This window comes from Bubalus kerabau, chromosome X, assembly GCF_029407905.1.
Source record: "Bubalus kerabau isolate K-KA32 ecotype Philippines breed swamp buffalo chromosome X, PCC_UOA_SB_1v2, whole genome shotgun sequence".
Classification (NCBI taxonomy): domain Eukaryota; kingdom Metazoa; phylum Chordata; class Mammalia; order Artiodactyla; family Bovidae; genus Bubalus; species Bubalus kerabau.
Window position 1 is genome coordinate 18,646,760 of NC_073647.1, and position 13,194 is coordinate 18,659,953.

At 39.4% G+C, this 13,194-nt stretch overlaps 1 protein-coding gene across 17 annotated transcripts in view; it reads right to left on the reverse strand.

Moving 5' to 3' along the window:
- The window catches only part of ENOX2 (ecto-NOX disulfide-thiol exchanger 2), a 295,795-nt gene that overhangs the window by 142,590 nt on the left and 140,011 nt on the right, over window positions 1–13,194 (reverse strand). The gene's annotated exons all lie outside the window — the stretch shown is intronic.

Genomic DNA, 13,194 nt, shown 5'->3' on the forward strand with positions numbered 1-13,194 from the left:
TCCCCATTCCATCCCTCTGGGTCGTCCCAGTGCACCAGCCCCAAGCATCCAGTATCGTGCATCGAACCTGGACTGGCAACTCGTTTCATACATGATATTTTACATGTTTCAATGCCATTCTCCCAAATCTTCCCACCCTCTCCCTCTCCCACAGAGTCCATAAGACTGTTCTATACATCAGTGTCTCTTTTGCTGTCTCGTACACAGGGTTATTGTTACCATCTTTCTAAATTCCATATATATGCATTAGTATACTGTATTGGTGTTTTTCTTTCTGGCTTACTTCACTCTGTATAATAGGCTCCAGTTTCATCCACCTCATTAGAACTGATTCAAATGTGTTCTTTTTAATGGCTGAGTAATACTCAATTGTGTATATGTACCACAGCTTTCTTATCCATTCATCTGCTGATGTACATCTAGGTTGATTCCATGTCCTGGCTATTATAAACAGTGCTGTGATGAACATTGGGGTACACGTGTCTCTTTCCCTTCTGGTTTCCTCAGTGTGTATGCCCAGCAGTGGGATTGCTGGATCATAAGGCCAATTAATTAATTAATTAATTTTAATTGGAGGCTAATTACTTTACAATATTGTAGTGGTTTTTGCCATACATTGACATGAATCAGCTATGGGTGTACATGTGTTCCCCATCCTGAACCTCCCTCCCACCTCCCTCCCCATCCCATTCCTCAGGGTCATCCCAGTGCACCAGGCCTGAGCACCCTGTATCATGCATCAAACCTGGACTGGCAATCTATTTCACATTAAAATTGAAAAATTTTTTAGACAAGTTTAAGGTTCACAGCAAAAGTGACAGGAAGATAGAGAGACCTCCATATAGTCCTTATCTTCATACATGTATAGCCTCCCCCATTATCAACATCCCCTGTCAAAATTGTATAATCAGAGTGGTTTGATTTGTTACAATTGATGACCCTACATTGACACATTACAATCATCCAAAGTCTGCAGTACACGTTAGGGTTCACTCTTGGTGTTGTACATTCTATTGGTTTGGAGAAATGTAGAATGACATGTTTCCGTCATTATGATGTCAACAGAGAATTGTCTTTGCCCTAAAAATCTCTGTGCTCTGCCTATCTATCTCTCCTTCCCAGCTCCAGGGAACCACTCTTTTTACCATCATAGTTTTGCCTTTTTCTGGAATGTCTATAGTTGGCATCATACAGTATGTCGCTTTTTCTGATTTGCTTCTTTCACTTAGTAACATGTGTGTAAGGTTCCTCTATGTCTTTTCATGGTTTGATAACCCATTTCTTTTTGGTGCTGAATAATATTCCACTGTCTGGATGTACCACACTTTATTTATCCATTCATCTCACGAAGGACATTGTGGTTGCTTCCAAGTTTTGGCAACTATGAATAAAACTGATATAAACATCTAATTTGTTATTAGGACTGAGTATTGAATTCCAAGCTCCTTAGATGCAGAACTGGACACTGAAGTCCTATACCATTTCTTTTTTATGGCTGAATAATATTTCACTGTAGAGATATATCACAATTTATCCACTCATCTACTGATGGACATTTGGGCTGTTTCTGTCAATTATTGTGAACATCACTGTTTTGAACATGCATGCACAGATATTTTCTTGAGTGCCTATTTTCAATTCTCTTGAGTATATATATTTGAAGTACTTAGGATATATACTTGGGTATACTCTTATGATTAAAAGTATTATTAGGTCATATGGTAACTATGTTTAGATTTTTGAGGAACCACCAGTCTTTTCTACAGCAGCTGAACCATTTTACATCCTCATAAGCAACTGGGAATAGGAGGGTCTTTAATTCCCACATTCTCAAAAACAGTTGATATTTTCTGTTTCTTAGATTCTTCCAGAAGAGAAGTAGTGTCCTGTGGTTTGGATTTGCATTTCCCTAATGACTAATGATGTTGAATTTTCTTTCACGTGCTTAGTGGCCATTTGTACATCTTCTTTGAAGAAATGCCTATTCAACTCCTTAACCCATTTTTTTTTTGAGTTGTCTTTTTGTTGCTGAGTTGTAAGAATTCTTTACATGTTTCACATACCTACACCCTCACCAAATATCTGGTTTGCAAATTTTGCAAACCTTTTCTCCCAGTCTGTTTCTCTGTTTCTTTCTCACTCTCTTTTGATTTATATAGTTTTACAATTGGGACATAATTAACATATAACACTAAATTTGTTTCAGGTGTAAGATAGAATTGTATATATTGTGAAACAATCTCTGCAATAAGTCTAGTTAACATCCATCTCTTTTTTCTCTCTTTTTTATTTCTCTCTGATGCCTTCTGACAGATTGAGTCTTTTTGTCCAATTGCTCATTTCTGACAACTTTTCTGTTGGTCTTCTCTTATCAGTCTGTCTCTGTCATGTCTCTATTTGTTTGTTATTTCTCCCCCTCCCTCACCCTCCCTTTCTGCTTCCTCTCCCTTTCTCCCCCTTCTCTCTCTTTTTCAGTTTCTCTCTGGATCTGTCCTCCTATCAGTCTCTATATCTGTCACTGACTCCCTCTTTCTCACTTTTTTCTTTGCTCCTCAGCCATCTCTCAGTCTAACTGTCTCTCTGCCTGTGCATTTAGTTGGCTCTCTTTTCTCTCTCTCTCTCTCTCCACTTTTCATCTGACTCCATGTCTTTCTGATCTCTGTTCATTTGTCTCGGTCAGTTGGTTGATCACTTTCTCTTTCCCTGTCTCTCCTGGTGTGTCTCTCTCCCTCTGCTTCTCTCTGTGTGTTGGACTTTTTGCCACTGTCTCCCTGAATGTGTGTGTTCCAGTATGTTTCTCAGTCAGTCTCTCTCTGCCTCTGTTTCAGGCACATTGTTTCTAGCTCTCCGGATTCTTTTTTTCTTTCTGAATCTGCCTCTCCATCTCTCTGTAACAGTATCTTTTGGTCTTTTTCTGTTTCTCTCTCCTTGCCTGCTTCTCTTCATCTTTTGATCTCTCTGCCTGTCAGCCTCTGAGTCTGTCTCTCATTCTCTCCATCTAACTCCCCATCTCTTGTTCACTATCTCTCTCCCCTGCTTCTCCAACATATTTCTGTCTGGCTGACTCTTTCACTGTCTCTCTGTTTCTCTCTCTCATTACCTTTCTGTCTGCTTTTTGTCTTCTTGTCTCTTGTAGTGTCTTTTTCTCTCTATGTTGATCTCTCTCTGGCTCTGTGTGCACCTCCCTCTTTTCTTTCTCTGCCCCTTGCTCCTTCACTCACTCTGTATGTTCTCTTTGCTTCTCTCTATGTCTTCCTGTCTTTAGCTCATGTATCTCTGAGTACTAAGCATATGGGGTCATATTAGTATTAGGCTGCATGATATAATTTTCACCCTCAAAACTTTGTCACATCTGTAAGTTACAAAGGAAAGAAGAAAGCCATGAGGATAAACTGTTGATTTTGAATCATTTCTAAATCCAAACCAATAGCTGCAAACCTCTGCTCTCTAATTGACTTATTTACCTCTCATAGGCTCACAATAGAAAACACAAATTCAGGAACAACGTTCATTCTCAATCTTTCTCCAGTGCTGCCTATATCAGACATTTGAGGGTAGTTGCCATTCCCATAAAGAGAAGAGGACTTGGATTCCTTTTTAGCTAGAGTGCCATACTTTCCATTAGAGATGTGTACTTTGTTTCAAATTGCTATCTGTGGATGCTGTACTTTTCCTGCGAATGGTGTTCATGGATGTGGTATCTTTCTTAAGAATGTTATCTATGCATGTTTTGCTTTCCCTAGGAATGCTGTTCATGAATGTTGTACTTTTCCTTGGAATAATGTCCATGGATAGTGTACTTGACTTTGGATGCAATTTGTGGCTAAGTCACCTCCTAGGATGAGGAACTCTCGAACATCATTCAACCTTCAGTTCCTCTTTGAAGCTCTTTGTCCTGTGCAGCTTCTGAAGAAGAACTGAATTAGTGTATAATGTGTTTTACATTTCTGGTATTTTGAGTTTGTAACTTTATTGGCAAGCTCATTAATACTTTCTCCAGACTGACTGGATCTCATGCTTAACTGTGTTCAATAAATATAATTTGGCCTACTATTCCCATTTTCTGGATGGAGAGCTGGGGCTGGGGGCCTATGGGGGAAAATGAGGAACATCAATCAGCAAATTGACTTCAGACCTGAGAAAACAGCCCACGGCATACAATTTCTAACTTATTAGCTAGGCAAAGCAATTGGCTATGGTTACCCTCTGAAAAAGATGAAAACTATGGAAGCACAAAGCATATTTATTCAGGCAAAAGCCATTACTTCCAAATATCTTGGCATAATGTACCCTGCCCTGTGGTAAATGAATCTTTACCTTTAGAATCACAATGCTACATAATTTTTCAGAATACTTCTTACAACTGAAGCATAACATTTCCATACATTCTATAAGAATTCTCAAACCTTATTTACCCACTCTTCTATTTTCCTCATCTTCAAGATTTGTCTTGGAATGAAAATGTCAAATTCCCTGTAGGTATGTAGCAACATTCATCTATCCTTAACACCTGTCTTGTCCCTGCTCCCTTAATCATGCCAGCTTTAGCATACCTAGGCTCATTCATACACATGCTTGCTCCCTTACAAACTCACACTCCTCACCTCTACAGTCATACAGAATTCATTTTGTCCAAGCTGTACAGGTGAAAGAACAAGGTCGTGTACTAAGGAATATTGACTTTGGGGGGCAGATCCATATAATTATACACAGAATATTTCCAGGAACCATCATGTTTAGTTCCTATACCTTCACTTTCTCTGCAACAAGGTTAGACAGGCAGTAAAAAATAACTTGTCGTAGATGAATTATTTGTAGATGCTTTAAGATGGCCAGAGAGGAAAGGGTGAATAGGTCACCAATGCAAAAACAGTCTGTTTCAATTTTTTTTTTTTTAACCACAGCTTTTCAGAATGAGAATTCACCTGTACTTAAGCATCCTGAACCTTGGTTGGCCATTCATTTGCCTTATTTTTTCCTTTTCAATTAAACTTTTAATTAGAGATAACTGTAGTTTCACTTGCAGATATAAAAACAAGAGGCATCCTTTACCCAGTTGCTCTCAGTGGTAGTATCTTGCAAAACTACAGTACAAGAAAACAACCAGGGTATTGACATTGATATGGCCAAGATACAGAATATTTCCATCACAAGGATCCCTCATGTTTCCCTTTTAGAGTCATACCCTCTTCTCTTTCTTACTACCTCCTTTGTTGACACCTAGCAACCACCAATCTGTTCTCCATTTTGATAATTTTGTAGTTTCAAGAATGCTATATAAATGGAATCATATAGTATGTAATCTTTCAGAATTGGCTTTTGTTCAGTTCAGTTGCTCAGTCATGTCCGACTCTATGCGACCGCATGGACTGCAGCACGCCAGACTTCCCTGTCCATCACCAACTCCTGGAGTGTACTCAAACTCATGTCCATAGAGTCAGTGATGCCATCCAACCATCTCATCCTCTGTTGTCCCCTTCTCCTCCTGCCCTCAATCTTTCCCAGCATCAAGGTCTATTCCAATGAATCACTTCTTCACATCAGGTGGCCAAAGTATTGGAGTTTCAGCTTCAGCATCAGTCCTTCCAATGAATATTCAGGACTGACTTCCTTTAGGATGGACTGGTTGGATCTCCTTGCAGTCCAAGGGACTCTCAAGAGTCTTCTCCAACACCACAGTTCAAAAGGATCAGTTCTTTGGTGCTCAGTTTCCTGTATAGTCCAACTCTCACATCCATACATGACCACTGGAAAAACCATAGCCTTGACTAGACGGACCTTTGTTGGCAAAGTAATGTTTCTGCTTTTTAATATGCTGTCTAGGTTAGTCGTAGCTTTTCTTCCAAGGAGCAACAGTCTTTTAATTTCATGGCTGCAGTCACCATCTGCAGTGATTTTGGAGCCCCAAAAAATAAAGTCTGCCACTGTTTTCATTGCTTCTCCATCTATTTGCCATGAAGTGATGGGACTGGATGCCATGATCTTAGTTTTCTGAATGTGGAGTTTTAAGCCAGCTTTTCACTCTCCTCTTTCACTTTCATCAAGAGGCTCTTTAGTTCTTCTTTGCCTTCTGCCATAAGAGTGGTTTCATCTGCATATCTGAGGTTATTGATATTTCTCCTGGCAATCTTGATTCCAGCTTGTGCTTCATCCAGCCCAGCATTTCTCATAATGTACTCTGCATATAAGTTAAATAAGCAGGGTGACAATATACAGCCTTGACGTACTCCTGTCCCTGTTTGGAACCAGTCTGTAGTCCCATGTCTGGTTCTAACTGTTGCTTCTTGACCTGCATACAGGTTTCTCAGGAGGCAGGTCAGGTGGTCTGGTATTCCCATCTCTTTCAGAATTTTCCAGTTTGTTGTGATCCACACAGTCAAAGGCTTTGGCATAGTCAATAAAGCAGAAGTAGATGATTTTCTGGAACTCTCTTGCTTTTTCAATGGTCCAATGGATGTTGGCAATTTGATCTCTGATTTCTTTGCCTTTTTCTAAATCCAGCTTGAACATCTGGAAGTTCACGGTTCACATACTGCTGAAGCCTGGCTTGGAGAATTTTGAGCATTACTTTGCTAGCATGTGAGATGAGTGCAATTGTGCAGTCGTTTGAAAATTCTTTGGCATTGTCTTTCTTTGGGGTTGGAATGAAGACATACAGACCTTTTCCAGTCCTGTGGCCACTGCTGAGTTTTCCAAATTTGCTGGCATATTGAGTGTAGCACTTTCACAGCACCATCTTTTAGGATTTGAAATAGCTCACTGGAATTTCATCACCTCCACTAGCTTTCCTCATAGTGGTGCTTCCTAAGGCCAACTTGACTTTGCATTCCAGGATGTGTGGCTCTAGGTGAGTGATCACACCATTGTGGTTATCTGGGTCATGAAGATCTTTTTTGTACAGTTCTTCTGTGTATTCTTTTTTTTTTTTTAATTTTATTTTATTTTTAAACTTTACATAACTGTATTAGTTTTGCCAAACTTCTGTGTATTCTTGCCACCTCTTCTTAATGTCTTCTGCTTCTGTTAGGTCCATACCATTTCTGTCATTTATTGTGCTCATCTTTGCCTGAAATGTTCCCTTGGTATCTCTGATTTTCTTGAAGAGATCTGTAGTCTTTCCCATTCTATTGTTTTCCTCTATTTCTTTGCATTGATCACTGAGGAAGGCTTTCTTATCTCTCTTTCCTATTCTTTGGAACTCTGCATTCAAAGGGGTATATCTTTCTTTTTCTCCTTTGCCTTTTCCGTCTTTTCTTTTCTCAGCTATTTGTAAGACCTCCTCAGATAACCATTTTGCCTTTTTGGGTGGCCCTACACGGCATGGCTCATAGTTTCATTGGGTTACACCAGGCTATGTTCCATGTGATCAGATTGGCTAGTTTCCTGTGATTGCCATTTTCATTCTGGATTTTTTTTTTCCACTCAGCAAAACTCTGGAGATTTATCCATGTTGTTGAATGTATTAACACTTTGATTCTATTGCTGATTAGTATTCCATGGTATGGCTACACCAGAGTTTGTTTAACTATTCACCCACTGCAGAACATTTGGGGGTTTTTTAGTTTTTGGTTATTACAAATAAAGTTGCTATATTCATGTATGGGTTTTTGTATCTCAGGGGTCAATTCCCAAGAGTGCAATTGCTGGGTTGTGTGGTAGTTGCATGTTTAGGTTTTTAAAGAAAAAAAACACACTTTCCCACAGTGGCTATACCATGTTATATTCCTACCAGCAATGTATAAGTGATTCAGTTTCTCCACATCCTGGCTAGAATTTGGTGATGTCATTATTTTCAATTGTAGCCTATTCTGATATGTGATATCTTGTTGTGATTTTAATTTGCATTTCCTTAATGGTTACTGATATTGAGCATCTTTTCAAGTACTTGCCATCTGTATATACTTGTCAATGAAACATCCATGCATGGCTTTTGCACATTTTATAATTAGATTATTTCACTTTTTAATTTCTGAATTTGGGAGTTCATTATATATCTCTAGGTAGTAATCCTTTGTTGGATTTATGGTTTGAAAATGTTTTCTCCTAGTCTGTAGCTTGTGTTTTCATCCTATCAATAAGGTCTTTCACAGAATTAAACTGTATTTTAATGAGGTAGAATTTGTCAATTTATACTTTTATGGATTGTGCTTTTTGGTGTTATCTAAGTAAACTGGTGTTGTCTAGGTAAACTCTTTGCCTAGCCCTAGGTCCCAAAGATTTTCTCCTATTTTTTTTTCCATAAAAGTTTTATAATTTTACATTTTAAAATTAAGTCCATCATTCATTTTGAGTTAATTTTTTTGTATAAGGATTGAGATTTAGATCTAGGTTTTTTCCTTCCCACATAGATGTCTAATTGCTCTAGCACCCCAAGGATGTCTAATTGCTCCTGCACCCTCCTTTCACTGAATTCTTTTGCACCTTTTAAAAATTAGTTTGATACATTTGTGTGGGTCTATTTCTCTGTTTTCTATTTTGTTTCATTGGTCTATGTATCTATCACTCCACCAAAACCACACAGTCTTGATTACTGTGGGAATACAGCAAGACAATATTGGGTAGATTGATTCCTCTGAATATATTCTTTTTTCAAGATTGAATTAGCTCTCAGTCCTGTGCCTTTCCATATAAATGTTAAAATAAACTTGTCTATGTCTCCAAAAATATCTTGATGGAATTTTTATAGAAATTGCATTGACCTTAAAGATCAATTTGGATAGTACTGACATGGTTACTTTTGCCTCCTGATACATGAACATAGTGTGTTTATCCATTTATTTAGGTTTTATTTGATTTCATTAGTGTTTTATAAATTTCAGCATATAGATCCTGTACATATTTTGGTTAATTTATGCCTAAGTATTTCATTCTATTTGGAAAGTTTTAAATGGTTATATTTTTAATTTTAGTGTCTGAGAATTCACTGCTAATATACAGAAACACAGTTGAGTTTTGTACATTTATCTTGTATCCTGCAACTTTCCTGTACTCATATATTAGTGTCAGGAGGTTTTTTGTTGTTGTTATATTCTTTGGGATTTTCCAAGTAGATGACCATATCATCTGCAATCGTTCTGATCTGCATGTCTTTTACTTCCTTTCCCTCCCTTATTTCAATGGCTAAAATTACTGACACTATGTTAAATAAAGGTGGTAAGAGTGGACATCCTTGCCTTTTTGCTAGTCTTATGGGGAAAGCAAATTAACTCTTTCATCAGAAAGCACAGTGTTAGCTATTGGTTCTTACTGTATGTTCTTTATCAAATTGAGGAAATTACTCTTATTTCCTATTTTTTTTCTGAAAGTTTTTATGATGAATGTTGTTTAATTTTTAAATTCTTTGTGTGCACTGATTGATATTATTTTGTGATTTTTCATCTTTAGCTTTTTAATGTAATGATTACATTGCCTTCTTTTCAGATATTAAACCACCCTTGCAGCCCTTGGTCACTGTGTATAATTTCTTTTATATATTACTGAATTTGGTTTGCTAATATTTTGTTGAGGATTTTACAACTATATTCATGAGGGATATTGGAATATAGTTTTCTGTTTTGTATTGTCATTGTTTTATGTTGATAGTAGGGGAATAATTGCTTCATAAAATCAATTGGATATTACTCTGTTGTATTCTATTTCTTGGAAGAGACTGTGTAGAATTGGTGTGAATTGTTCTTTAGAAGTTTTTGATAGAATTGTCTGGGGAAACCATTTGGCAACAGAAATTTGATTCAGAGAGATTTTAAATTATGAATTCAATTCCCTTAACATGTATATGACTGTTCAAATTACCTATTTCACTCAGTTTGCATTTTTTGGGGAAGTGGTCTATTCCATATATGTTGTCAACTGGTATATAGTGGGTATATTACTGGTATATTACTGGGTATACCAAGATGGCAGTGTAGGAGACCCCAGCCTCTATCCCTCCACAAAGATCAACAATTATATAGCTATCCAAGATGAAAAACAGTTCCAGGAGTGCTCTGGAGTCCACTTAATAAACTTCAGCAACACAGTGAAACAAACAAACAAAAAACTGAGAAAAACTTCACAAAAAGGGAGGGAAGAATAGCTTCATTTTGCCTGCATCATCCCATCTCCCAAGCCAGCACCACTTGGTGCTAAGAGGAAATGCTCCAGCTAGAAAGAGTTCCCAATGCTGGGAAAGGAAAAGTGAGATGAGCAACCAGCTTCCCCAGTCTTTTGGGTCACTACAAGAAGAACTCGCTTTGGCTTCACACCATCCAGAGACTGGGAAAACTGAGATACACAGAGATCACTAGGAATAAAGAGAAAAAGCAGGGACTGCCAATATTAGTCACAGGACAAGAAAGACTGTGGTTTCCAGTGACCTGCTCTGCAGATGACCCAACAGCTTCTGCCACTGAAGAAACCAATGACCAGCACAGCTGCCACGGATTCCTGGAGATTATACCACTTTTTATCCCATGGATATTCACATTTGCCTTTGCCAGCTGCCTGAGTATCTTTCTGTCTCCCTGGCCAGAGGCTGGGAACTGCACCAATTGCCGGCCTAGGCCTCTGTAGCTGTATAAGAGCAAGACTCTAGCTTAGACCCTCCATAGCTGAGTTAAGGCCCCCGCAACTGCTTATGGGTCAGTATTCAGCCCTAGATCTGGTCACTGGCCTGTAACAGCAGTCTTATCTGCAATTAGCCCCCTTACCTGCATGCCTTCCATCTGAACTTCATCACTACCTCTATGGCTTTGTGCATGTCTGTCAGGAGACTGTACAGCCACAGCAGTGGACATTGAAGCTGCTTGTGAGCCCAGTTCTGGTCCTGTCTCTTGTCACCGGCCTGTGCCACTGGGCTTACCTGCAACTATGCACCTCCACAACTCCTGGCTTCCAATACCAGCTTTCACTGCTGTGTGCCTGTGGTGAGACCCAGCAGCATACTAGTAGTAGTACACACCAACAGCCAGGGCCCAGTATGCCCCAAATTGTTCCCAGCCAGCTCCTTTTCCTGGTTCCCACCATTGCATGTGTCTGTAACTGGTCCCTACCTCAACAGAGTTATGAGTAGCTGCTGCCTACAGCTGAATGTGTGCACACCACTGACTGTGGCCATCACTGCCGCCTGCCATGGTCTCTAACTGATGTACCTGGGAAGCCACTGATGAGCTCAACAGTCCTTGTAGCTCCTATGGACTAATTCAGCACTTGCCAAAGCCAACACAGTGTTGTGGACTCCAGCAAACTAAGCTGATGAGTTACTGTGATTCACTGGACCTTGGGCTACCACATGCCCCTGCACATGATTCCCTGCACTATTAGACTTGGGGTGACAGTATACTCCAGCATGCTACCATACGCAGGTGAAGGTCTTTCCTTATTGAAGGCAGTCCAGTAAATGTGTCTTCAATAAGAGTCCAGTAAATGTGTGGCATATTTTCATATTCACAACAGCCAAAACATGGAAACAACATAAATGTGCATTTACAGATAAATGGATAAAGAAGATGTGGTACATATATACAATGGAATCCTACTCAGCCATAAAAAGAATGAAATAATGTCATTTGCGGCAACACGGATGCAACCAGAGATTATCATACTAAGTGAAGTAAGTCAGAAAGAGAAAAATAAGTACAATATGATATCACTTATATGTGGAATCTAAAATATGACACAAATGAATCTATCTGCAAAATAGAAACAGAATCACAGACATAGAGAACAAACTTGAGGTTGCTAAGGGAGGAGGAAGACTGGGAGTTTGGGGTTAAGTTCAGTTCAGTTCAGTTCAGTCGCTCAGTCATGTCTGACTCTTTGTGACCTCATGAATTGCAGGATACCAGGCCTCCCTGTCCATCACGAACTCCCGGAGTTCACTCAGACTCATGTCCATCGAGTCAGTGATGCCATCCAGCCATCTCATCCTCTGTTGTCTCCTTCTCCTCCTGCCGCCAACCCCTCCCAGCATCACAGTCTTTTCCAATGAGTCAACTCTTTACATGAGGTGGCCAAAGTACTGGAGTTTCAGCTTTAGCATCATTCCTTCCAAAGAAATCCCAGGGCTGATCTCCTTCAGAATGGATTGGTTGGATCTCCTTGCGGTCCAAGGGACTCTCAAGAGCCTTCTGCAACACCACAGTTCAAAAGCATCAATTCTTCATCACTCAGCTTTCTTCATAGTCCAACTCTCACATCCATACATGACCACTGGAAAAACCATAGCCTTGACTAGACGGACCTTTGCTGGCAAAGTAATGTCTCTGCTTTTGAATATGCTATCTAGGTTGGTCATAACTTTCCTTCCAAGGAGTAAGTGTCTTTTAATTTCTTGGCTGCAGTCACCATCTGCAGTGATTTTCGAGCCCCAAAAAATAAAGTCTGACACTGTTTCCACTGTTTCCCCATCTATTTCCCATGAAGTGATGGGACCAGATGCCATGATCTTCGTTTTCTGAATGTTGAGCTTTAAGCCAACTTTTTCACTCTCCTCTTTCACCTTTATCAAGAGGCTTTTTAGTTCGTCTTCACTTTCTGCCATAAGGGTGGTGTCATCTGCATATCTGAGGTTATTGATATTTCTCCTGGCAATCTTGATTCCAGCTTGTGCTTCTTCCAGCCCAGTGTTTCTCATGATGTACTCTGCATATAAGTTAAATAAGCAGGGTGACAATATACAGCCTTGATGTACTCCTTTTCCATTTGGAACCAGTCTGTTGTTCCATGTCCAGTACTAACTATTGCTTCCTGACCTGCATACAGGTTTCTCAAGAGGCAGGTCAGGTGGTCTGGTATTCCCATCTCTTGAAGAATTTTCCACAGTTTATTGTGATCCACACAGTCAAAGGCTTTGGCATAGTCAATAAAGCAGAAATAGATGTTTTTCTGGAACTCTTTTGCTTTTTTGATGATCCAGCAGATGTTGGCAATTTGGTCTCTGGTTCCTCTGCCTTTTCTAAAACCAACTTGAACATCTGGAAGTTCACAGTTCCAATATTGCTGAAGCCTGGCTTGGAGAATTTTGAGCATTACTTTGCTAGTGTGTGAGATGAGTGCAATTGTGTGATAGTTTGAGCATTCTTTGGCATTGCCCTTTCTTTAGGATTGGAATGAAAACTGACCTTTTCCAGTCCTGTGGCCACTGCTGAGTTTTCCAAATTTGATGGCATATTGAGTGCAGCACTTTCACAGCATCATCTTTCAGGATTTGAAAGA